This window comes from Bos indicus x Bos taurus, chromosome 3 (genome assembly GCF_003369695.1).
Source record: "Bos indicus x Bos taurus breed Angus x Brahman F1 hybrid chromosome 3, Bos_hybrid_MaternalHap_v2.0, whole genome shotgun sequence".
Lineage (NCBI taxonomy): Eukaryota > Metazoa > Chordata > Mammalia > Artiodactyla > Bovidae > Bos > Bos indicus x Bos taurus.
Genome location: NC_040078.1, coordinates 28,046,574 through 28,073,130, shown reverse-complemented (window position 1 = coordinate 28,073,130; position 26,557 = coordinate 28,046,574).

The following is a 26,557-nucleotide window of genomic DNA, read 5'->3' as shown; positions in this document are numbered from 1 at the left end:
TTCAAAAGAAACCAAAGATGTAAAACACTAAACAACAATGTTTTCCTTTTATTTTTCTTTCAACAGCAGAGGAGGTGCCCGAGGTGTGGGTGTGCTCACTTGCCGTCCGCAGGGGAATGGTGTTTCCGTTGTGGTACTGACATCAGTTCAAGGTCTCGCTGTTACTAATATGTCCTGATCTCCCCAACTTGCTTGACTAAAGGGATAGGAGAACATGTTTTTAGAAGCTATGGTCAGAAATAACATGGGCGAATAAGAATACAATGAGGTTAAAAGTGAAAGTCGTTCAGTCGTATCTGACTCTTTAAGACCATGGAGAATACAGTTGGGAAAATACTCCAGGTCAGAATACTGGAGTAGGTAGGTAGCCTTTCCCTTCTCCAGGGGATCTTCCCAACCCAGGGACTGAACGCAGGTTTCCTGCATTGTGGGCAGATTCTTTACCAGCTGAGCCACCGGGGAAGCCCAAGAACACTGGAGTGGATAGCCTACCCCTTCTCTGGAAGATCTTCCCAACCCAGGAATTGAACCAGGGTCTCCTACATTGCAGGTGGATTTTTTACCAGCTGAGCTATTAGGGGAGCCCACAATGAGCTTGAAAGTAAATCGAAAATCCTGAAACCTACATGGAGACAAGGCTCAAACCAAAGACAAAAAAAAAGAAGCCCCATGCATCTGGAAAGAAAGACACACTGAATTGTCCAGTCACAAGAGTGGATTTGCCTTGGTGGGTCCTGGGCTTTCGTATGATTCCTCCAGCCTTGTTGGCATGGTGTTCAAAGAAGCTCACAGTTCATCCCAACCAGCGTTTGAGGCTCCCTTCCCCTCAGCCTGCCAATCCTATGCTACACAGTCCTCACTGGACTACTCCCACTTCTGACTTCATTTCTGTTCCCAGTTTCACCAAGGATGTCTTTCCATCCCTGACCATTCAGCTCCAGTCGTTCATCTTCAAGGCCCAGCTCAGATACTGAAAATCTTCTCCACCTTTTCTCCATAAAGCAGGCAGCACACTGTTCTACTGTTACTTGATTCCCTGCTGTCCTCATGTGGTAAATTTTAGGCTCCTGAAGAATAAGAAGCTTGTCTTTTCCATTATTTATTTATTCTTAGCATATTGTGTATGTTTTCGTATCTTCAATAACCAAGAGAGTGCCTAGTACGTAAGTGTGACCATACATTTTACATTTTTATTGGAGTGTAACTGTTTTACAATGTTGTGTTGGTTTTTGCTGTACAACAAAGTGAATCAGTTATTATGTATGCATATATCCTCTTCCTCTTGGACCTCCTTCCATCCTCCCCCATCCCACCCATCTAAGTCATCCCAGAGCACCAAGCTGAGCTCCCTATACTACACAGCAGGCTCCCACTAGCTATCTATTTTACATATGGCAGTGTATATATGTTGCTCCACTTTAAATGAATAAATGAATGATACTGATAAAAGGTATAGTGCAGGCGGCTGCGACGGGCGCGCTAAAGCGCAGGCAAGAGGAGCCACCCCACGTCCGAGGTCAGGGGCATAAGCCGGGAGGACCCCATGCCCGAAGGGTGGCGGCCAAGAGGAGTTACCCCACGTCCGAGGTTAGGGGCAGCAGCCGACAGTACCAGACTGCAGTGGTGCAGGAACGGCCGAGAGGAGCTACCCCGCGTCCGAGGTCAGGGGGGGCGGCCGAGAGGAGATACCCAGCGTCTGAGGTCAGGGGCTGCGACGAGAGGAGTTACCCCGCGTCCGAGGTCAGGGGCGGCGGCAGGGAGGAGATACCCCATGCCCCAAGCCGGAGGCCAAGGGCGGCAGCTAGGAGGAGCAACCCCACATCCGAGGCCAGGGGCGGTGGCCGGGAAGACCAACCCCACGTCCAAGGAGCCGTGGCTGCACGGACGCAGCAGGGCCTAGAGGAGCTATCCCACGTTGAAGGTCAGGAAGGGCGGCAGTGAGGAGATACCCCTCGTCCAAGGTAAGGAGCAATGGCTGCGCTTTGCTGGAGCAGCCGTGAAGAGATACCCCACGCTCAAGGTAAGAGAAACCCAAGTAAGAAGGTAAGTGTTGCAAGAGGGCATCAGAGGGCAAACACACTGAAACCATACTCACAGAAAACTAGTCAATCTAATCACACTAGGACCACAGCCTTGTCTAACTCAATGAAACTAAGCCATGCCTGTGGGGAAACCCAAGACAGGTGGGTCATGGTGGAGAGATTTGACAGAATGTGGCCCACTGGAGAAGGGAATGGCAAACCACTTCAGTATTCTTGCCTTGAGAACTCCATGAACAGTATGAAAAGGCAAAATGATAGGATACTGAAAGAGAAACTCCCCAGGTTAGTAGGTGCCCAATATGCTACTGGAGATCAGTGGAGAAATAACTCCAGAAAGAATGAAGGGATGGAGCCAAAGCAAAAACAATACCCAGCTGTGGATGTGACTGGTGATAGAAGCAAGGTCCGATGCTGTAAAGAGCAATATTGCATAGGAACCTGGAATGTCAGGTCCATGAATCAAGGCAAATTGGAAGTGGTCAAACAAGAGATGGCAAGAGTGAATGTCGACATTCTAGGAATCAGCAAACTGAAAGGGACTGAAATGGGTGAATTTAACTCAGATGACCATTATATCTACTTCTGTGGACAGGAATCCCTCAGAAGAAATGGAGTGGCCATCATGGTCAACAAAAGAGTCCGAAATGCAGTACTTGGATGCAATCTCAAAAATGACAGAATGATCTCTGTTTCCAAGGCAAACCATTCAATATCACAGTAATCCAAGTCTGTGCCCCAACCAGTAACGCTGAAGAAGCTGAAGATGAACGGTTCTATGAAGACCTCCAAGACCTTTTAGAACGAACACCAAAAAAAGATGTCCTTTTCATTATAGGGGGCTGGAATGCAAAAGTAGGAAGTCAAGAAACACCTGGAGTAACAGGCAAATTTGGCCTTGGAAAACGGAATGAAGCAGGGCAAAGGCTAATAGAGTTTTGCCAGGAAAATGCACTGGTCATAACAAACACCCTCTTCCAACAACACAAGAGAAGACTCTATACATGGACATCACTAGATGGTCAACACTGAAATCAGCTTGATTATATTCTTTGCAACCAAAGATGGAGAAGCTCTCTACAGTCAGCAAAAACAAGAGCAGGAGCTGACTGTGGCTCAGACCATGAACTCCTTATTGCCAAATTCAGACTTAAATTGAAGAAAGTAGGGAAAACCACTAGACCATTCAGGTATGACCTAAATCAAATCCCTTATGATTATACAGTGGAAGTGAGAAATAGATTTAAGGGACTAGATCTGATAGATAGAGTACCTGATGAACTATGGAATGAGGTTCGTGACATTGTACAGGAGACAGGGATCAAGACCATCCCCATGGAATAGAAATGCAAAAAAGCAAAATGGCTGTCTGGGGAGGCCTTACAAATAGCCGTGAAAAGAAGAGAAGTGAAAAGCAAAGGAGAAAAGGAAAGATATAAACATCTGAATGCAGAGTTCCAAAGAATAGCAAGAAGAGATAAGAAAGCCTTCTTCAGCAATCAGTGCAAAGAAATAGAGGAAAACAACAGAATGGGAAAGACTAGGGATCTCTTCAAGAAAATCAGAGATACCAAAGGAACATTTCATGCAAAGATGGGTTCAATAAAGGACAGAAATGGTATGGACCTAACAGAAGCAGAAGATATTAAGAAGAGATGGCAAGAATACACAGAAGAACTGTACAAAAAAGATCTTCATGACCCAGATAATCATGATGGTGTGATCACTCACCTAGAGCCAGACATCCTGGAATGTGAAGTCAAGTGGGCCTTAGAAAGCATCACTATGAACAAAGCTAGTGGAGGTGATGGAATTCCAGTTGAGCTATTCCAAATCCTGAAAGATGATATTGTGAAAGTGCTGCACTCAATATGCCAGCAAATTTGGAAAACTCAGCAGTGGTCACAGGACTGGAAAAGGTCAGTTTTCATTCCAATCCCAAAGAAAGACAATGCCAAAGAATGCTCAAACTACCGCACAATTGCACTCATCTCACATGCTAGTAAAGTAATGCTCAAAATTCTCCAAGCCAGGCTTCAGCAATATGTGAACTGTGAACTTCCTGATGTTCAAGCTGGTTTTAGAAAAGGCAGAGGAACCAGAGATCAAATTGCCAACATCCGCTGGATCATGGAAAAAGCAAGAGAGTTCCAGAAAAGCATCTATTTCTGCTTTATTGACTATGCCAAAGCCTTTGACTGTGTGGATCACAATAAACTGAAAAATTCTGAAAGAGATGGGAATACCAGACCACCTGATCTGCCTCTTGAGAAACTTGTATGCAGGTCAGGAAGCAACAGTGAGAACTGGACATGGAACAACAGACTGGTTCAAAATAGGAAAAGGAGTTCGTCAAGGATGTATATTGTCACCCTGCTTATTTAACTTCTATGCAGAGTACATCATGAGAAATGCTGGACTGGAAGAAACACAAGCTGGAATCAAGATTGCCGGGAGAAATATCAATAACCTCAGATATGCAGATGACACCACCCTTATGGCAGAAAGTGAAGAGGAACTCAAAAGCCTCTTGATGAAAGTGAAAGTGGAGAGTGAAAAACTTGGCTTAAAGCTCAACATTCAGAAAACGAAGATCATGGCATCTGGTCCCATCACTTCGTGGGAAATAGATGGGGAAACAGTGGAAACAGTGTCAGACTTTATTTTTCTGGGCTCCAAATCACTGCAGATGGTGACTGCAGCCATGAAATTAAAAGACGCTTACTCCTTGAAAGGAAAGTTATGACCAACCTAGATAGCATATTCAAAAGCAGAGACATTACTTTGCCAACAAAGGTTCGTCTAGTCAAGGCTATGGTTTTTCCTGTGGTCATGTATGGATGTGAGAGTTGGACTGTGAAGAAGGCTGAGCACAAAGAATTGATGCTTTTGAAGTGTGGTGTTGGAGAAGACTCTTGAGAGTCCCTTGGACTGCAAGGAGATCCAAGCAGTCCATTCTGAAGGAGATCAGCCCTGGAATTTCTTTGGAAGAAATGATGCTAAAGCTGAAACTCCAGTACTTTGGCCACCTCATGCAAAGAGTTGACTCATTGGAAAAGACTTGATGCTGGGAGGGATTGGTGGCAAGAGGAGAAGGGGATGACAGAGGATGAGATGGCTGGATGGCATCACTGACTCGATGGATGTGAGTCTCAGTGAACTCCGGGAGTTGGTGATGGACAAGGAGGCCTGGTGTGCTGCGGTTCATGGGGTTGCAAAGAGTTGGACACGACTGAGCCACTGATCTGATCTGATCTGATAAAAGAAACACTTGCTGATGCTGCTACTGCTGCTAAGTTGCTTCCGTAGTGTCCGACTCTGTGCAACCCCACAGACGGCAGCCCACCAGGCTCTGTTGTCCCTGGGATTCTCCAGGCAAGAACACTGGAGTGGGTTGCCATTTCCTTCTCCAATGCATGAAAGTGAAAAGTGAAAAAGTGAAGTCGCTCAGTCGTGTCCGACTCTTAGCAAGCCCATAGACTGCAGCCCACCAGGCTCCTCCGTCCATGGGATTTTCCAGGCAAGAGTACTGGAGTGGGGGTGCCATTGCCTTCTCCAAAAGAAACACTTAATTACAAGCAAAAGATCAACATTATGTTAAGCGATTTTAAAAAGTAATTTGTTTTAATTGGAGGCTAATTAGTTTACAATATTGTGGTGGTTTTTGCCATACATTAACATGAATTAGCCACAGGTTTTTGTTTTAAACCAGCCAATCAAGTTTGCTAAGACAATGCTTTCTGGATTTTATTTTTTCAAGTATTAGTATGTGCATTGAAAAAGAAAAACTCTTGGGAGGACTTGGGATAACTCAGTAACATGGCAGTGCCATGGGGAAGCATTCTGAAAGCAGCACCAGACCATGGGCTCAGCGGTACATGCCCAGGTGCAAACCCAAGGATGCTCACCAGCTGCAGGATAGAGGCAAACTTGAGCAGTCAGCATCTCAGGACTGCCTCTGCTGTAGAGAGTAGCCTTGCCCAAGGTCACATCCTTCTTGGGACAACCCTAAATCAGTGACTGAATGAGGCAGGGAGACAAAAAGCATGGCCATTCTGGCTCAATGTGGGCCAGTCCGCTGGGCAACACTCACATCAGGGAGCCCCACTGAGTTTGCCAGGATTTTGTTGGGTCGACATTATGGTTTGACTGGTCCCTTCGCCCAATCCTGCTTTCTTACCCTTTGTTTTCTAGATATCACCCCAAATTCTGTCTTAGTAACTGCTTGCAGAAAATACAGCCTGCAACACACAGAAAGACTCCCAAGTGTTTCTTCCTTATTGGCCAAGAAAGGGTTAATTCGGGGACTCTCGATTTAGGCTGAAATGCTTTAATCGTTCATGTGGCATAACCACACAGGCTTATATTGCAAAAGGTCATGTTGGGATGAAAAATATAGGTATTATATCATTGTGCAACACAGTCACAGAGAAGTAAGAGTTAAAACAGCACTCCATGCAGGAGGCAGGACAATCCATGATTTACAGCTCATATTTGGGGATCAGTCATACCCGCTGACCAGTGGAGTGACTTTGGACATGTCACAAACTCTCCAGGGCTCAGTTCCCTTATGCGTAAAAATGGGAAGCTGTAGAATTCATCCCAGATGTTTATTTTGAAGATTGAATGGGATAGTGCATCTAAAGGGCTTATCACACTGCCAGGCCTAGTGTAAGCCCTCCATGAAGAGCTGTTGCGGCTGCTGCTGCTGCCGCCACCATGTGGAGTTGCCACCTGAGTGCCCCTCTAAGCACAAGGACTGTTATTCCTCTTGTCACCGTGTGCTGCTGCCTGGTTGCTGACAGTCGCATCGTCCTCAGCAGTTCCATCGTCCCCCGAAGTTCCCTTACACCCCTTTGCAATCAACTCCCTCCTCCACTGTTAGCATCTAGAAACATTTACCTGATTTCTGTCCCCTTAATGACAGAAATCTAGAATCCATGTAAGTCTAGAATGCAGGTAGAAGACTACGTCAGATGGAGTCTACTGTGTCCGACTTTTACGTTCAACAAAATGTTTCTGAGATTCATCTATGTTACTCTAGGTATTAGCAGTTTGTTTCCTTCTATTGCTGAGTGGTACTCTGTTGTATGGATCTACCACAGTCTGTTTATTCACTCACCAGTGGTGGACTTTAAGGCTGTTTCCACCTTTTGGCAGTTATGATAATGCTGCTGTAAATATTTGCCTGTAAGCCATTGTGTGAGCATGTTTTCATTTCTCTTGTGAAGATAGCCAGGACTAGAACTGCTGGGTTATATGGTAAGTGGTATTTAATGTCATAGGAAACTGTCAAATGTTTCCCAAAGAGGCTGTACCATTTTGTATACCTATCAGCATTTTATGAGAGTTGCAGCTGCTCTACAAACCTGTCAACACTTGGCACTGTCAGATATTTTTAGTTTATTTCATCTAAAAATAATGTAGCCATTTTGATGAGTATCTATATACCTATACTTCATTTTGGTTTTAATTTCTCTGATGACTAATGATGTTGAGACTCTTTTTATGGGCTTTCATTTAGCATTTACATATTTACTTTGGTAAAGTGATTGTTGAAATCTTTTGCTAAATTTCACTGGGTTGTTTTTCTTTTATTGAGTTGTAAACTTTCTTTATAGGCTTCCCTAGTGGTTCAGTGGTAACAAAAACAGCAAAAATTTCTTTGTATGTTCCAAAACAAGTTATTTTTTGCAGGTATTTTCTCTCAGACTATGGCTTGTTTTTCATTTTCTTAACAATTTCTTTGAAAAGCAGACCTTTTATTTTGATGATGCTCAATGTATTATTAAGTGATCCAAAAAAGCTTTGGCTCACCCAAAACCACAAAGATTTTCTCTTGTGTTTTCTTACAGATAGTGTCATAATTTTAGCTCTTATGTTTAGGTAGATAATCCATCTAAAGGCAATTTTTTATATAGTGAAAGATTCATTTCTCTCTGTAAGGATATGATTGTTGCAGCACACTTTATTCAACAGTGTATTTTTCCCCATTGAATTACATTGGTACTGCTGTTGCTAATCAGTTGACCCATGTGGATCAGATCAGTGGTTCTCAAGTGAGGGTCATTTTGCCCATCCAGGGGACATGTACGAATGACTAGAGATGTCATCATTTGTCACAAATTTAGGATGTTGCTGGAATCTAGTGGGTAGAGACCAGGGGTGCTGCTGATCATTCTGAAAAGGCCAAGTAAGTGTCCCAAAAAGAATTACACAGATTAAATATGTCTCATTCTTGATGTTGTTAATTTGCACCTTCTTTTTCTACTTCCTGATCAATCTGTGTACCGCAGAGTGACCAACTGTGCCAGTTCATTCAAACCTGAATGGATCCTGAAATCTGGAACATTCAGCATTAACACTGGGGAAGTTCCAGGCGAATAAACTTCAGGCTTATCAATTTTATTGATGTATTCAGAGAACCAGCTATTGGCTTCATAGCTTTTTCTTTATTTGTCCATTTTAAACTTTTTGGTTTCCTTACATCTTTATTATTTGTTTTCAATTTACTTCAAGTTTAATTTACTTTTATTTTTCTTGCTTCAAAAGGCAGAAGTTTAGATAATTGATTTAAGAACTTTTTACTCATATAATCATTTAATGCTATAAATTTCCCTCTAAGCATTGTTTTAGCCTCATCCCATGAATTTTATGTTGTGTTTTCATTTTTATTTCAGTTCAAAATATTTTCTAATTTCCCTTGTGATTTCTTTTTTGACCCATAGTGTATTTTTAACTGTGTGGTTTAATTTCCCAATATTTGGGGATTTCCCAGCTAACTTTCTGTTATTAATTCTGGTTTGTTTCTGTTGCAGTGAAAGAATATTCTTCATATGATTTCAAGCCTCTTGAATTTATTGAGACCTATTTTAGGGCCCAGAGTATGATCTAGGTGAATGTTTTATGTTCACTTAAAAATGTTTATTCTACTGTAGTTGGGTGCTATGTTCTATAAACATCAATTAAGATGGTTTGTCTACCTGTTGTATGATTACTGAGGAATATTAAAATCTGTAACTATACTCATAATCTACCTGTACTTTCAGTTTTATCCATTTTTATTTAATTATTTAAAAACCTTTGTTATTAGATATGCATATATTTAATATTGTCTGTCTTCTTTTTCTGGATTGATTTTTAATAAAAATTATATGCTTAAGGTGTACAACATGACGATTTAATAAACATATACAGTTGACCCTTGAACAATTTGGATGTTGGGGGAGCTAACCCCAAGCAGTCAAAAATCCAAGTACTACTTTTTTTTTTTTAATTTACACCAACTGCTTTTTATTGTTCAGTTCCAGAAGCCTTTCACAAGATGGTAAAAAAAAGAAAAAAGAAAAAAAAAAAACACGTGGGGGCGGGGGAGAAAGAAAGAAAGAAAAAGAAATACCCCCCACCCCGCCCAAAACTTTACAACCACAGCTCACCTAATGATATTTTTTCCATTGTTCCCAGTCAGCTCCAAACCTATTGTGTGCAAAGCCCATTTTCCCATGCATCTAAATGATAGACACAGGCTATGAAATTCTTTATTCTATTTGTAGCAGCTTATGCAGGTGCAGCCAAACACAAAGCTTCAGGACGAACTGTACACAAACTTTACAATGTGGGAATTGAATTTAAAATATGAAACATAAAATCTACACAAAACTGATAAAAATCAAGCACAGATATCAGGACTGAAACTTATAACCCATGTGTGAAAGGGAGTCTTGTTTCCTTTCAAGTGCTTTATTCTGCTATAGAACAGTCGAAATGAAGATGGAAAGCTTTGTGGTTAGTTTAAATTATACACTCTGTAGATACTATACCAATTTTAAAAGTTACACATAGACCAACAGATGTCCATCAGTTCATCTGGGTTGACCAGACGCTCCAGCTGGATTGCGGAAAACAAACCAGGCCAATGTGGAAAGAAAATCCACCTGTGCAATTTGTTTGCAGAGTTTACTGACGGGCACATTGCACTCCTGGTCCATGATGGCTACTGCTTTCTTCATCAGAGCTATCATTATAGGCTTCATGCCCCTGGCTGCCTCCTGAGCCCCGAGTGCTATCAAATTCTTGAAGCTCTACCTCCTCAGTGTCTCCAATAACATTTGGAACTTCTGGTCTAAATGGCAGAAGATCTTCTAATTCAGAAAGTTTATCTGGGTTGATCTAGTTGTTTTCAGGAAACTGCACATCAAACTTTATGTAAAGATCACCTTTTTCAAAGGGATTACGATATTGTGGCATTCCTTCACCTCGAACTACACGAACACATCCTGGTTCAATTACTTTGCCGGGGGGTATTTTACCACAATCTGACGTCCATCAAGGTGCTTAAATGGGAACTGAAATCCTCAAAGAGCTTCAGCAAGTCCTATCTTATATGTCATGTGCAAATCATTCCCATCTCTCTGGAACACCTCATGCTCTTTTTCTTGTAGCAAAAGAACAATGTCTCCTGGTTCCACTCCTGGGGACTGGTCTGCTTCCCCAGTAAATGTAATTCTCTGTCCATGTTTCATGCCTTTGTCTAAGTGGACTCAAGAATCTTGACTTCTTTCATCACTTTCCTCCCTTCATATTTTTTACAGCGGTCCTTTTCATTAATTACCTCTCCTTCTCCATCACAGTCAGAACACACAGACTGCATCTGCTGTACCATCCCTGGAGCCAGCTGTCTGATCATGATGCGTAAACCTCGACACTGACAAGCACTACACTTCTGAACAGCTCTAGACTTCCCACCTTGGCCACTGCATGTTCTACAGAGTACATTCTTGCTAAGTTGTAGTTTGGTTGTCCTGCCATTATACAGGTCTTCTAAAGATACTTTGAGTGGGTGCATCATGTCTTCTCTTCTGCCATTTCGACTTCTGCTCTGATTACCCATGAAGCTAAATAATCCTCTACCAAAGATGTAAGAGGAAATATCGTCCATGCCACCACCTCCACCGGTACCTTCCCGAAGACCTTGTTCTCCATATCTGTCATATAGTTTGCACTTCTCAGGATTTGATAGTACTTCATATGCAAAACTTATTTCTTTGAATTTGTCACCAGCATTTGGATTCTTATCAGGATGGTAGTCTTCGGCTAAATTTCTGTATGCCTTCTTCAGCTCGTTCTCGCTGGCGCCAGGCAGGACGCCCAGGATGTCCTACAGTTTCATGTCGGCCACGTTCGCCATGGCGGCCGGCCGGGCAGCGCTCAGGAAAGAAGGCGGAGAAGGAGGAGGAGTGGAGCCGGGCCCTAAGCAGCGGCAGAGGTGGCGGCGGCACAGGCGGAGCCCAGGTACTACTTTCATTGCTTCAAAAATTGGTGGGAATGCAAACTAGTACAGCCACTATGGAGAACAGTGTGGAGATTCCTTAAAAAACTGGAAATAGAACTGCCTTATGACCCAGCAATCCCACTGCTGGGCATACACACTGAGGAAACCAGAAGGGAAAGTGACACGTGTACCCCAGTGTTCATCACAGCTCTCTTTATAATAGCCAGGACATGGAAGCAACCTAGATGTCCATCAGCAGATGAATGGATAAGAAAGCTGTGGTACATATACACAATGGAGTATTACTCAGCCGTTAAAAAGAATACATTTGAATCAGGTCTAATGAGGTGGATGAAACTGGAGCCTATTGTACAGAGTGAAGTAAGCCAGAAAGAAAAACACCAATACAGTATACTAACGCATATATATGGAATTGAGAAAGATGGTAACAATAACCCTGTGTACGAGACAGCAAAAGAGACACTGATGTATAGAACAGTCTTATGGACTCTGTTGGAGAGGGAGAGGGTGGGAAGATTTGGGAGAATGGCATTGAAACATGTATAATATCATGTATGAAACGAGTTGCCAGTCCAGGTTTGATGCACGATACTGGATGCTTGGGGCTGGTGCACTGGGACGACCCAGAGGGATGGTATGGGGAGGGAGGAGGGAGGAGGGTTCAGGATGGGGAACACATGTATACCTGTGGTGGATTCATTTCGATATTTGGCAAAACTAATACAATATTGTAAAGTTTAAAAATAAAATAAAATTAAAAACAAACAAACGAACTGGGCTTCACTGGTGGTTCAATGGTAAAAAGAAAAAATCACCCTACCAATATAGGAGACACAGGTTCAATCTCTGCTCTGGGAAGATCCCACATGCCACAGAGTAACTAAGCTCATGCTCCACAATTACTGAGCCCGTGCTCTGGAGCCTGGAAGCCACAGCTACTCAGCCCACCCATTCTAGATCCCGAGCACTGCAACTAGAGAGTAGCCCCTGCTTGCCACAACTCAGCACAGCCAAAAATAAATAAATAAGTAGCATTTAAAAAAAGAAAAAACAAAGGAATTGATAAACGATGCAACCAAGGGCAGGAAGATGAAACAGTTTGGATAGAATTAGAACTCAAACCCTTGTTCTTTTGATTTCACAATGTTGTGAGCTCTAATTGAACACAAAATTTCCCCCACCCTTAGTTAATTTAGAAATCTAGAAAATGAAAATCTAGGTACTATGTTTATTGAAAAAAATCTGTGTATAGACGGACTGCACAGTTCAAATCTATATTGTTCAGGAGTTAACTGTATATAGTGAAATGATTGCTATTGTCAATATGTCTCCTTGATAAATCAAAACCATTATCATTATAAAATATCCATCTTTATACTTGATATTATTTCTTTTCCTGAATCCCATTTCTGATATTAAGTCCACTTCAACTTTCTTTTGTTTGATGTTTGCATAGTATATTTTTCCTATCAGTGTCTTTATATGTCAAGTGCGTATTTGTAGGTAACATGTATCTGGATTCAGTTGTGGCTTTTGTTTTATTTTTGTTTGGGGTCTTTTTTAAATCAAATCTTATGATGTCTGTATTTTATTTATTATTATTTTTAAAATATCTATTTATTTATTTGGTTGGACAATGTCTCCCAGCACATAGGATCTTTAGTTGTGGCATATAAACTCTTAGTTGTGGCATATGGAATCTAGTTTTCTGACCAGATATCGAAACTAGGCCCCCTGTATTGAGAGTGCAGAGTCTTAGCCACTGGACCACCATGGAACTCCCTCTGCATTTTAATTGGAGTGCTTTGACCATAACATTTAATTATTTAAGTTAAACATTTAATTAAACATTAAATATTTTACCTGTTAAACATTTAATTACTTAAGTTAAATACCACTTTGATATTGTTTTCTATTTTGTCTACCAATTCTTTATTCTTTATTTCTTCCGTTCAGTTCAGTTCAGTCGCTCAGTCGTGTCCGACTCTTTGCGACCCCATGAATCTCAGCATGCTAGGCCTCCCTGTCCATCCCCAAATCCCAGAGTTCACTCAGACTCACGTCCATCGAGTCACTGATGCCATCCAGCCATCTCATCCTCTGTTGTCCCCTTCTCCTCCTGCCCCCAATCCCTTCCAGCATCAGTCTTTTCCAATGAGTCAACTCTTCTCATGAAGTGGCCTAAGTACTGGAGTTTCAGCTTTAGCATCATTCCTTCCAAAGAAATCCCAGGGCTGATCTCCTTCAGAATGGACTGGTTGGATCTCCTTTATTTCTTACTTTTAAAAAAATTAATCCAGTAGTTTTACTAATTCAAGTGTACTTCCTCTTGACTTACTAGCTATACTTCTTCATTTCATTATTTTAGTGGTTACTCTTGTGCTTACAATAAGCATCTTTGACTTTTTACAGTCCACCTTGAGATAGCACTATACCTCTTCATTGACATTATAAAGATCTCACCATCATTAACTTCCCTTTCACCTCTTTTCCTTTATGCTATGTTGTCATCTGTTTATTTCTTCATTATCTTATAAACACTAAAGTCCTGATGAGAACCAGCTCATTGGAAAAGACCCTGATGCTGGGAAAGATTGAAGACAAAAGGAGAAGGGGGTGGCAGAGAATGAGATGGTTTGATAGCATCACCAATTCAATAAACATGAATCTGAGCAAACTGAGATAGTGAAGGACAGGGTAGCCTGGTGTGCTGCAATCCATGGGTTTACAAAGAGTTGGACACGAGTTAGTGACTGAACAATAGCAACAACATGATTAATTTTACTTTAAGCCATCTAATCATCTTTTTAAAAGATTTTTTTAATAAAAAAATTATTTTTGTATTCTGATGATCATTAGTCCTAAGTCAAATTCAAATTCCTATTATTAGTTTTATTTTATCTGAAGAACTTTAAACATTTTTGGTTATAATATGGCATGATAATCTGTTAACATCTGATAACATTTCAGAGATTTTTTAGCATTATTTCATGCTCAGTTTTGAAAGATATTTTTGCTGAATATAGGATTCTAGATTGAATTTTTTGATATTTCTTTTTTATTATGGTAAAATGAGCATAATATAAAAGTTACCATTTTAATTTATATTTTTAACGTGTGTGGTTCAGTGGCATTAAATACTTAAATTTTTAAGGATGTCAGTCCATTGTATTCTGTCCTACTCTCTTTGATGAGAAGTCTACCATCATTCAAATATTGGTTTCTCTGTATAATTATTTATTCCCCTCTGGCTTGTTTTAGTATTTTCTCTTTATCTCTGGTTCTCAGAAATCTGATTATTACATACCATAGTGTGATTTCTATATGTTTATTCTGCTTGAGATTTGTTGGGTTTCTTAATCTGTAGACTCACACTTTTCATCAAATTTGGAAAAACAATGGTCATTATTTCTTCAAATATATTATCTGCTTTTTCTTTCCTGTTCTTCTGGGACTCCATTTGTAAATTGAATATATATTCAATATGTTAGATCACTGATATTGTCCCATGGGTCAGTGAATCTCTGCTCACTTTTTCTCATTCTTTTTTTCTCTCTGCACTTCATTTTTGATAGCATCTATTGTTATGTGTTCAACTTCAGTGATGCTTACTTCTGTAGTATTTTCTCAATGTCAACCAATTTATTTTTCATTTCAGTTATTGTATTTTTTACTTAAAATTTTCTGAGTCTTTATCTTCTCCTCATCATGATGATGTTTTCTTTTACATTCTTGAGCAGAAGAAGTGTATTGTTCTGCTTGAGATGCCATATTAGAATACCCCAGATCTGGTGGCTTAAACAGAAATTTATTTCTCACGGTTCTGGAAGTTCGCAAGTCCAAGATGCTTGTCTGTTTGGTACCTGGTTAGAACTCTCTTCTTGGCTTGCAGATAGCAATCTTCTCACTGTGTCCTCACATGGGTAGAGGAGAGAGTGAGAAAAACAGAAACAGAGAAAGATAGAGAGGCAGAGACAGAGAAAGCACTGGTGTCTCTTCTTGTAAGGACACTGATCCTGTTTTATCAGGGCCCCACCCTTATGACCTCACTTAATCTTAATTAACTTCTTATAGGCCCTATCTCTAAGTACAGTTACATTGGGGATTAAGATGTCAACATATGGATTTTGAGTGGTGACACAATTCAGTCAGTTACAAATTCAGGAGCGTATTTATAATAGTTTTAAAGTCTTTGCTGCTAATTCCATCAGTACTGTTTTTCTCTTGGTCTGTTTCTGACTTTTGTCCTAGTTGTAGGTAAATCTGTTGCTTTGTATATTAGCAATATTAGAGTAGAGGCTAGAAATTGTGAATTTTATCTTGTTGGATGCTATATTTTGATGTTACTTTAAAGAGTGTTTAACTTTTATCAGCAGGCAATTAAGGTATTGCAGATTAGTTTGAGCTTCTTGCAGTTTGTTTTTAAACTCTTTTAAGGCAGGACCGGAGTTGTCTTCATTTCAGGCTAGTTTAGTCCTGATTGTAAGTTTGGATATTTCTGGAGACTGTATTTTATGCCCCATGTATTATATAAAGATTTCTCCAATTTGTCCAAAGAGAATTTTTACCATTCCCAGCCCTGTGAGAGCTCTTGAAATCATCATATAATTTTGAGTAATTGCTCTTGTTTCAGATGTTATTCATGCAAAACTTCACTGGATTTACTCTACATGTATACAGATAGGTATTCAATTCTTCTTCAGATTTCTGGAGCTCTTCCTTGGAGTCACTCTCTTCTCTTGTACATTCTATCCTTGAAATTCTTGCTGCTTCAGCTTTCCAGAACTCTGATAGTTGTCTTTTCAAAAAACAAGATTGGGGGAGTGGGAGTACAAACTGTCGGCTGTCAGATAGGCTCTAGAAAGTATTATACAATGTGGGGAATATAGCCAATATTTTGCAATAACTGTAAAGAGAAAACAACCTTTAAAAACTGTATAAAAATAAAAATAATTTTAAATAAAAGATAATACAGTTATATATTTAAAAGAAAAACAGGATTGGTGGAGTCTTTTGGGGCTTCTCCTTCCTGTACCCCAGTCTTGGAATTACCCCCAGACAGAAAGCGTAGGCACTGGTAAGCCTCACCTCATTTGTCTCCTTTTTCTCACTGACTGCACTCTTGTGCTATCATCCAGTGTCTGAAAATAGTTGTTTCCTATATGTTTTCCAGTTTTTAGATCGGGTCCCATGGGAATATAATTCCAGATCACCTTATTTCTTCATCACTGGAAGCAGGTGTTCACATCTGAAAGATTTCTTTGGTTTTATTTTTTCTTGTTTGGATTTAAAATCATAGAACGAAAAATAATTAAGAATAGTGGAATCAAAACTCTGGAATGAGAACCTTTTTACATTTTACGGTACAATTAAGGCCTATGTACATACAACAATCTACAGATGATATATTACAGGGTCTAAAAATTCAAGTCTAGTTCCTTCCCCTCTTGAAACTGTTTAATCCTCTGTGTCAGCGGTACAGATATTCTGTGTTCCAGTTCTATTTGAATATATTCTTCCTGGTTCTCTTGATATTTTCGTGTAGATGTCAAAAGGTGTTCTTTTCTTATCCCAGGTTGATCTTTGATCTTTGATGAACCATCATTTTCTTGTACAAAGTCCCAACTTTCAGGCACTCTTTTGGTAATCTGCTGCTGTATAGCAAAACCACCTCAAACTTCATGACCCAAAGTGGCTTTTCGCAAAGCTCATGGATTCTGTAGATCAGAAATTCAAGGATGCTGCAAGGATAGCTTGTTTCTGCTCTCTTATCTGGGACCTTGACTGGGGTTGACTCTAACACCTGCAAAATACGATCATTTGGAATCATTCTTACTCAGATAACTGATGCCTGTGGATTGGATGCTTGGGCTCAGCTGGAGCTGTTAGACCCCCACGTGGTCTCTCCAGGTGGCTTAGGATCCTTAGATCATAGACCTGGCTTCTAAAAGAGACCAACCTGAGAGGAAGCATCCAGAGTGAGTGTTCTAAAAGTCAAAAACTGAAGATGAAAACGTTTAATCTAGTATCAAAATTCATGCAGTGTTATTTCCACCGCATTCTCTTATTTAACCGAGATTCAAGGAGAGGGAAATTAATTTCCATCTCTCAGTAGAGTGACAAATAGGAAATGACAAGGTCACATTAAAGATGAGCATGTGGATGGTAGATATTGTTGTGGTTCTCTTTGGGAAATACAATTGGCCACAGTTCTCCATCTTATATCCTTCCTACTAGCAACATACTCCTTTCCCTGAATACCTTAAATTCCCATCTCATTACAGCATGAGACTTGGGCTCATGGTCCAATGTTGTATCATCTAAATCATGTCCATATGCAATTTGAAGACTTATGAGCTAAAAAGATAAGTTCTCTCCTCCCATCCCACACCTGACATATAACGGTGTGATGGGTATTGAATGACTGCAATTGATACTGCTGTTCAAAAAGGTGAAGCCAGAGCAGTCACTGGTCTATGGCAGTTCTGAAAGGTATCAGGGAATATGTTGCCAGCTCTTTGATTAGGGCTGTCTTGCTCTCTGGGTGTTGTACTCCATGATTCTAAGCTTCACCCTTTCAGTGATCTCTACATTTCCCTGAGAAAAGTCCATGCTTGCAAGAGTAGTTTTACCAAGCTGTTTCCTGTCCATAGAAATTATGGACATATAATTTTATTTTATATGTCTTTATTTTACATTGTCTTTAATCCTTTAGGGCCAACCTAGTGTAAAGTTTTAATTTATTGAGTTTCTCAGGTACCAATTTATAATTCACTTCATTATACAAAAGCTGTACCTTCAAATCTCAAAATCCTTCTTCCCTGAGTTTTCCATGAAACTGCTGAGGGACAGAAACCTGATCATTCCTAGATGCTCTCTTACACACCCAAGAGAGGATCTTGGAGGTGTACACCTGAGATATTGAAAAAGGCTATTTTTCTAAATCTGTTAGGCACTGTCTACAGCATATCTAAACTCTTAGCAAAGGGTTTTACACTTATAAACTTGGCTTCAACTTTACCCTGAGCTCACATTTTTTTGATCTCTGCCTTAAGGCCATTTCTCACTTAGAGAAAATTTTGTTGGTGGAAAATTGTTCTCAAACCTATATATTTTTGCCAAGTTCTACTTCAAAACTTAATAATTCCTATTTTTCATTATCTCCATCAGTACCCTATGCTGTACAACTAGAAATATTCAGGTAAATTCCTCAACTTTCTGCTCAGATATAGTTTTAACTAAATCATCATGTCTATTATATCCATTTCCAATCTCCCATATTTTCACAGAAGACAGCGTCGCAAAAATTTCTACCACTGTGCACCGTGAGTCCCCCTTTCGTCCAGCTGTCAGTAACAATTTGTCACTTTTCTTTAGGCTGTTACCATGGCCTCCTTGAGCCTATTGGACTTCTGCCTGCTATTCTGTCTCCAGACTTATGCTGCGTAGGTTAGAATTTATTACAATAGTACCCACTTCCAGCACCAAATTTTGTATCACTTAACATTTGAGCAAAGAAGGTAAAATTACTGAGTGATCTAGAATATGTGATTTTTTATGGGAATCTTAGCTTATGTAAAACGACATTGCTAGATAGGTTTTTCTCCCTCAATTTTTGCAAGTCACTTCCAACTTCTAAATGGCAAACCCGAAAATGACTTCATCATTTGGCGCCCTTGCCTAGGCCATCCGTCCATGGCACTGTGCTTCCAGCTTATCTGTCTGAAACTTTGTGGCGTCCTTCACAGCAAGTTGCTGCCAGAGAGTTCTTTCTCACTGTTGCCTCGGTGACCTTGCCAGCTGTTGACTACAAATTTCCTCACCACTTCCAGTTGGTGGCCAGTGGCTGACTTCTGGCTCTAGTTTTGCCTCTGCCTGCTAGATTGGCCTTGATGCTTCATACCAACCCTTTGTTTCTGGCTGGACTCTCACCCCAGTCTCAACCTTTAGCTCCCTTTCCAGTCTAACTTCCCAAGACCTACACAGCATTAGGGCCTCAGCCTTCTCGCACTGGAGTGGATACTGGAGAGTGGACTGATTTCTTGAAAGTTCAGGAGTAATGAGAGGGAAAAGTAATTTTTTGATTGGAATTTTAACTAAAAACCAATTATTCCATCTACTTTACAGTAGGAAGTGGTCACTATGCTGCTGCTTATACTTTTCTAGGGGCTTCCCAGATAGCTCAGCGGTAAAGCATCTGCCTACCAATGCAGAAGATGCGGGTTCAATCCCTGGATTGGGAAGATCCCCTGGAGAAGGAAATGGTAACCCACTTCAGTATTCTTGCCTGGAGAATCCCATGGACAAATGAGCCTGGCAGGCTACAGTCCATGGGGTGGCAAGGAACTGGACATGACTTAGCGGCTGGCACACACACATGCATTTCTAAGTTTGCCTTGTAGTGGTAGTGACTCAGAGACATCCCTGTTTGAGGATTTAATTGCTGTGGCTGAAACTGCAATAGCACTGATGTGCTACTTATTTGGCATTTTCTATTAATTTAATAGTAGAAATAATAATTACCATATATTGAGACAAACACTCTGCTGAGCACTTTGTGTACATTGTCTCATTTAATCCTTATAATAATCAAGGAACTAAGAAATAGCTTCATTTTACAGACAAACAAAATAAATGTGTTCAATAATTTTCTGAAGACTGGATACATAATAAGTATGGGAACCAGTATTTGATTTTAGGTCTATCCAAGGTCCATGTTCTTAACTCTATGCCAGTCTGTCCAAAACACGCAGACAAAGAACCAAAGCATGGGGACTGAGTCCTATTTCTGAGGCAGATGAGAACATGCACTTAAGCCCTGGCCTTAAACTGCTAGGTCAGTAAAGACCCTTATGACCTGGAGCCCCACAGATCCCTGGGCTCTGAAGCTACACCTGACACCAGAATGTGTCACTACCACCTTATCCAGATGAACAATGTCAAATATCTGGCAAGCTTTTTATAATTCTAATATTCCACTTCTTTAGACTGATTTTTTTTCTAAAAGTCTGAATGGGTAAGATGTTGCTATAAAACAAAACTTTAGAAATCAATGTTAGAAATGGTTAAAGGATTGGAAGCATCATTGCATTTACTCATGGGATAAATCTGAGACTTTCCATAGTGAGTTCCCATGAGAGTTTTAAGGCTTAATTCAGGAAGGATCCCATCATGCTAAATGCTGGGCTGGATGAAGCACAAGCTGGAATCAAGATTGCTGGGAGAAATATCAATAACCTTAGATACACAGATGATGCCACCCTTATAGAATAAAGCAAAGAACAACTAAAGAACCTGTTGATGAAACTAAAAGAGGAGAGTGAAAAAGTTGGCTTAAAACTCACCATTCAGAAAAGTAAGATCATGGCATCTGGTCCCATCACTTCATGGCAAATAGATGGGGAAACAATGGAAACAGTGACAGGCTTTATTTTGGGGGGCTCCAAAATCACTGCAGATGGTGACTCTAGCCATGATATTAAAAGACACTTGCTCCTTGGATGAAAAGCTATGACCAACCTAGACAGCATATTGAAGAGCAGAGATGTTATTTTACCAACAAAGGTCTGTCTAGTCAAAACTATAGTTTTTCCAGTAGTCATGTATGGATATGAGAGTTGGACTATAAAGAAACCTGAGCACCAAAGAATTGATGCTTTTGAACTGTGGTGTTGGAGAAGACTCTTGAGAGTCCCTTGGATGCAAGGAGATCCAGTCAATCCTAAAGGAAATCAGTCTTGAATATTCATTGGAAGGACTGATGCTGAAGCTGAAGCTGAAACTCCAATACTTTGGCCACCTGACATGAAGAACTGACTCATTGGAAAAGACCCTGCTGCTGGGAAAGATTGAAGGCAGGAGGAGAAAAGGATGACAGAGGATGAGATAGTTGGATGGCATCACTGACTTAATGGACATAAATTTGAGTAAGCTCCAGGAGCTGGTGATGGACAGGAAAGCCTGGTGTGCTGCAGTCTATGGGGTTGCAAAGAATCGGACATGATTGAGCAACTAAACTGAACTAAACTGAAGCTTTAGGATTTACTTATATTCAGGAGTTCAAGGGAGACGTGTTCTCACATGCTATGAAGAGGGATTGATCACCACTGAAAGTTCCCACATTATTTATGTAAAAGACTGTACTCTATAAGATGTTTTAGACTGGCATAGACACAATAGCTTAACTCTCTTAATCATTTCCTTAAGACAGAGTTTGTTTAAAATATAGTGGACTCATTTCTTACATTGGTTTTAGGTTCTAAGTTCTTGACTATTTAATATTGCATTGGAGTGGCTAATCAATATAATTAGTTGAGAGAGAAAGCAATTGAAGCATAAGAATTAGAAAGAAATAAAACTATCTTTATTTTCAGGAAACATAATTATTGAAAACCCTAAAAAATAGATGTAGAAAGTATTAAAATAATAAAAGAATTTAATAGAGTAGCAAGTTATAAAATTAACATAAACTCAATAGGTTTTATATTACATATATAAACAAAAAACAGTGTGAGGTATAATGGAAGAGGAGAATCCATTTATGATAACAAATAAAAAAATAAAATATTTAGGCAGAAAATTAACAAGGAATGTCATAAAACTCTAAAACTCTTCTTAATGATACAAAGGTAGACCTGAACAAATGCAAATATTCCATGTTCTTATATAGAAAGACTCAATTTTATAAAGATGTTAATTCTCTCTAATTATTATGTATGATGCAATCCCAAAAAAATCCTCTCAGGTTATTTTTTAGACCTAGACAATTTGGTTAGAAAATTCATTTGAAGAACAAATAAATAAGAATAGATAGGATAACCCTGAAAAAGAGAATTCAGTTAGACTGGACACTAAAACATACTATAAAACCTTTAAAATAGACTTATGTTAGTGTGTGAGTAGACAGACTAATTACGAAGAAGGCAATGGCACCCCACTCCAGTACTCTTGCCTGGAAAATCCCATGGATGGAGGAGCCTGGTGGGCTGCAGTCCATGGGGTCAAGAAGAATCGAACACGACTGAGCGACTTCACTTTTATTTCTCACTTTCATGCATTGGAGAAGGAAATGGCAACCCACTCCAGTGTTCTTGCCTGAGGAATCCCAGAGACGGGGGAGCCTGGTGGGCTACCTTCAATGGGGTCGCACAGAGTCGGACAGGACTGAAGCGACTTAGCAGCAGCAGACAAATAAAACAAAAGAAAAACTAAATAGATCCTATTGTTTATGAATGTTTTGTATACAATAAAAACATCATCTCAAATCAGCAGAGAGAAAGATCAATATTTTTTAAGTGGTATTAGGATAATTGACCGAGAAGGCAATGGCACCCCACTCCAGTACTTTTGCCTGGAAAACCCCATGGATGGCGGAACCTGGTGGGCTGCCATCTATGGGGTTGCACAGAGTCGGACACGACTGAAGCGACTTAGCAGCAGTAGCAGCAGCAGGATAATTGAATCACCACATGGAAAATAATAAAATTGGATGTATCCCTTACATTTGCTCACTAGGTTAAATTCCAAATGGATCATACAAATACAAGTACCAAAAAAGTGGCTATTTCAATAATTTGAAAGTAGTGAAAACTTAATCTAAATATGATTAAGGAAAAAAGTGACAAATGTGATTACATAATTTTTAAAAATTCCACATGGAAAAATAACACAAGTAAAATAAAAGACAAGAGATAAACTAGGAAAAATGTTTGCAACTTACATCACAGATTAATAGCTAATATATATAACATATTAAAAATAGAGAAGAAAAAAGCCAGCAACCCTATAGAAAAATAAGCTAAAGATATAGACTACTGAACAAAAAACATGGAAATAGCTCTTAAGTGTTATGGGAAAATGTTCAGTCCTGCTCATGACAGGAGAAACCACACTGGGATATCATTTCTCATCTATCAGATTGGCAAAAATTCAATTCTGGCAACAAAGTCTATTGGCAAGCCTATGGGGAATTAGGTTCTCTCAAAATCGCTGGTGGAGATATAAAGTGTTGAATCCTATGAAGGGGAATTTGGCAAGATCTAGTAAAATTATCTATGTATTTGTTCTTTATTCTGGCAATCTACTTCTAGGAATATTTCCCAAAGATACACCTGCAAAATAATGAAAAGATATTTTCACAAAGCAATCCATTGTAGTCCTATTAGTAGCAAAAGCCTACACCAACCAAATATCCGTCTGTAGGAGACTGCTTGAATAAATTATGCTGTATCTATGAATGGAACACTTATGCACCCGTATAAAGGAATGGTGATTCTCTTCATACATTACAATACGACAATGGTGAGATCCCCAGGATTTACTGTTAAGTAACAAAAGGCATGGTGAAGAAAAGCATGTAGAGTAATTCATCTTTTTATCTATGAATAGAGGATACACATACGGTTCATACATATACATATATTAATACGTACACATTTATATTTATATTTAAAATTTTAAATATTAAAGTGTTACTATGGTATTATATGAACTGGTGGTATCTCTATAAAATCATGATTTTTCTAGCTCACCAAAAAGACTTAGAGGCAGTGAGCAAAGCAATATTATTGAGCCCCTCTAGGACCCAAATTTTGCTTAGAAGCATGATTTCCCACTAAAAGGAATCAGGCTTCTTAGAGAAAAGGCTGATTCCAGATCTGGGGGTGGAATGTACAAGATAAGCCTGAAGCATCTTGTCATACCAAAGTCAGAAATAGCCGTCAGCAACTACTGGGATCATGTCAAAAGGGCAGAGGGCCAATTGAACAGTCTCTCTTTGGGTGGAAAGGGAACAATTTGAGCATCAGTAAGGAAAATGACCGCCGTGGAATGAAATGCATCAAATATATTTAAATCCATGAGTTCATTTTTTAATTGATTGTCTCTGAAGGATATTAGAGAATGACTGAAAACAGAAATAAAACAATTGGATATTTATTATTGATTCCTAAACAAACTGTAGCTTAGGATTAAAAAAACATTAGATGAAGAAAAATCTGCCTTTTAGAAGTATTGCATTTAATATATGAAGAAGGTATGACCACAAGTCCATTCCGTAGGTCTGCCTCTCCATTCCTTCCGATAAAATAGCTTCATCAGTGTTATTTACTGGAATTAGATTTTCACCAATTTGCAAAACCTAATGAAATAATGAGTCAGACATGCCTGAGCGACTTCACTTTCACTTTTCACTTTCATGCATTGGAGAAGGAAATGACAACCCACTCCAGTGTTCTTGCCTGGAGAATCCCGGGGATGGGGGAGCCTCGTGGGCTGCCGTCTATGGGGTTGTACAGAGTCGGACATGACTGAAGTGACTTAGCAGCAGCAGCAATGAAATAATGGATCTACATGGCTATCATCAATGGCTGCTAAGGTCATAAAAAAGAGACATTTTGCACCTCCTGATAGAAACACACAATCCCTCCTGTGAAATGGTTTTGAAAAAAAGAAAAAAAACCAAATCTGAATCTAATTAAGCCTTCAGATCTAACTACCAATTTAAAGGACACATAGGGAATAAGGTAACATGTTAAAGAACACCATGAGGATGCAATTAGCAAAATCCAGACTGCAGGAAAGTACAAGTTAAACAATAGTTTCTACAACAACAAAACAAGGTAATTTTTAAAAAAAAACAATGGAGAAAGATCCTACAGATTAAAAGAAATTTGCTGCTGCTGCTGCTCAGTCATTTGTCATATCCGACTCTTTGCGACCCCGTGGACTGTACTCTGCCAGGTTCCTCTGTCCCTGTGATTTTCCCAGCAAAGATACTGGAGTGGGTTGGCATGCTCTCCTCCAGGGGATCTTCCCAACCCAGGGACTGAACCCCATGTCTCCAACATCTCCTGCACTGTAGGTGGACTCTTTACCACTGAGCTACTCGGGAAGCCCAAAAGAAATTTAAGAGAGTAACTAATTGAAAGGTATGGACTTTATTCAGATCCCAATTAAAACCTCAAACATATATATATATATACACACATATATATGTATGTATGTATAGACATTCATGTGTATTTGATAATATGAAGGAATTATTGTTGGGTTTCTTTGTATGATGATGGTTTGTGATGATGTTTAAAAAGAAATCCTTATCTTGGAGATACTAAACTATACAGAAGAAAATTTTCAAAGATACAATAAAATCAGAGTGTAAAGTAAAAATCTCTTCTAGACAAAAACTATCCTTTTATAGACAAAGAAAAAAATCCCTTAAAACTCTCCATAAAGTACAGAACAGAGTCTGCCATCTTTAAATATATCTAACAGTTTTCTGTTTGCTGTTGGGACATATGAGTGTTTTTTTGTGCCAGATGAAATAGATGGCATTATATTTAAGACCTAAACAGTGTTTTAAAATGTGTATCAATAAATTCTAAAGCCATAAGTAGTGCTGAGAGTACATAGTTGAAATTATACAAGTGCAATGTGCAGCTGTGTGATTCTACCATGATCAACGTTAAACAAAGTGTCCTACCATGGGACATGGCAGCGCAAAATTCTTAATAGGGCTAGTCAAAGCACTCATTGTGAGAGGAGTGTTAAGTAAGAGAGATTCCGGCACTTGAACCACAGGACTTGGGGAAGTGGATAGTCAATGTCAGAGGCAACATTTGACATCTAGGATGGATAGCGAAAAACACGTCTCAGCTCAGACCACCCTGATAGGAAGAAGTCTTCCACTCATTCATTCATTCACTCACTTAAAAAAAAAAAAACAAAAAACTTTTATTGATTACTATGCTAGACACTATCTTAGAAGCTTCTGCTGCTGCTAAGTCACTTCAGTCGTGTCCGACTTTGTGTGACCCCGTAGATGGCAACCCACCAGGCTCCCCCGTCCCTGGGATTCTCCAGGCAAGAACACTGGAGTGGGTTGCCATTTCCTTCTCCAATGCATGAAAGTGAAAAGTGAAAGTGAAGTCGCTCAGTCGTGTTTGACTCTTCTTGACCCCATGGACTGCAGCCTACCAGGCTCCTCCGTCCATGGGATTTTCCAGGCAAGAGTACTGGAGTGGGGTGCCATTGCCTTCTCCCTATCTTAGATGATGGGGATACAAAGATGAACATATATTCCCCGTCCTCCGTTTGCTCACAGTTGAGCATGGACAGGTGAGTGGATGAGTGATTGCAATGCACCTTACTAGGTGGTGGTAGGTAGAGATGCACCCAGGAGGCCATGGGAACCTAGAGGAGGAATGTTCACATTACCTAAGGGAAG